Source organism: Salvelinus sp. IW2-2015, unplaced genomic scaffold (assembly GCF_002910315.2).
Source record: "Salvelinus sp. IW2-2015 unplaced genomic scaffold, ASM291031v2 Un_scaffold3777, whole genome shotgun sequence".
Taxonomy (NCBI): domain Eukaryota; kingdom Metazoa; phylum Chordata; class Actinopteri; order Salmoniformes; family Salmonidae; genus Salvelinus; species Salvelinus sp. IW2-2015.
Window position 1 is genome coordinate 12,771 of NW_019945051.1, and position 1,858 is coordinate 14,628.

Here is a 1,858-nt window from a genome sequence, read left to right on the forward strand (position 1 = left end):
TGCCAGCTTGGCCCGTGATCACTTCAATGGGGAGGTGGGAAACACTGTCTTGTCTAAACAATAGGAGACGTATAGCCCCAGGGATTCTATACAGGAGAGGCCCGATGCAGCCTGCGGTATAGGGAGACTCCATCGCTTTAGACCCAAGCAGGATGTGAGGTCACAACTTGGAATGGGAATGTTACTTCACATAGGAACCTCAGACCAGGCCATCTTCCTTCTTAGTTTCTCAGATGTCTTCACATGTCACCAAATACCGCCTTTGATTTTTAAAAGATTGTGATCTTGATCAATTGGGTCAAAATACAAATTAAACTGTAATTTCAATGAAAAATGCTTTTATTGATCCAATTAATGTAAAAACATTTAAATGCTGTTTCGTTACGTCTTCGTTACGAAAGATGTGAAACTCAGAAAAAGACATCTGGTTGGGGCTTTCAATGTACCCAAAATGTCCTCTTAAGGATCTGCCCCTTTTTTTCCATTTTCACCTAAAATGACATACCCAAATCTAACTGCCTGTAGCTCAGGACCTGAAGCAAGGATATGCATATTCTTGGTACCATTTGAAGAGAAACACTTTGAAGTTTGTGGAAATGTGAAATGAATGAAGGAGAACATAACACAATAGATCTGGTAAAAGACAATACAATGAAAAAAACATGCGTCTTTGAAATGCAAGAGAAAGGCCATAATGTATTATTCCAGCCCAGGCGCAATTTAGATTTTGGCCACTAGATGGCAGAAGTGTATGTGCAAAGTTTTAGACTGATCCAATAAACCATTGCATTTCTGTTCAAAATGTTTGTTTATTAATAACTTTTCAAGTTCACAAAAGTGCACTCTCCTCAAACAATAGCATGGTATTATTTCACTGTAATAGCTACTGTAAATTGTACAGTACAGTTAGATTAAAAATAATATACGCTTTCTGCCAATATCAGATATGTCTATGTCCTGGGAAATGTTCTTGTTACTTACAACCTCATGCTAATCACATTAGCCTACATTAGCTCAACTGTCCCAAGGGAGACCCACCAATCCTGAAGAGGATCGTCTGCGTCATAGCACCCATGACATTGAAAATATCAATGAATGACCAGGACCTGAGGTAACACTAATAGCTGTGGGAAGCAGGTATGGGACATATACTAGGAAGGGGTATGGGAACTATAGTAGGTATGGGAACTATACTAGGAAGAGGGATGGTAACTATACTAGGGAGAGGGATGGGAACTATACTAGGTATGGGTACTATACTAGGTATGGGTACTATACTAGGTATGGGAACTATACTAGGTATGGGGTACTATACTAGTATGGGTACTATACTAGGTATGGGTATATCTATATGACTGATATACTGTATGGGATATAGTAGGTATGGGTATGAGATTTACTAGATATGGGTATATTACTAAGTATGGGGAACTATACTGATTGGTATATCGGTTGGTACTATAACTAGGTTATTGGGTTACTATAGCTTAGATTGGGTACTATACTAGATATGTCTCTAGTGGGAATATAGTAGGTATGGGAATATAGTGGAGGTATGGGTATGGGAAACTATCTGATATGGGTGACTATACTAGGTATGGGAATATTCTAGGTATGGGTACTATACTAGTGGTTATAGGTACCTATTCGTAGGTATGGGAATACTAGTATGTGGTAGACTCTACTAGGTATTGGTGACTATACTAGGTATGGGATATACTAGGTATTGGGTTAATATACTAGGTATGGAACTATACTAGGTATGGCCTATTGGTAGGTATATACTAGGTATGGGAATTTATTAGGTAGGGTCTATAACTAGCTCTGGTAACTATCAGTAGGTATGGGAACTTTACTA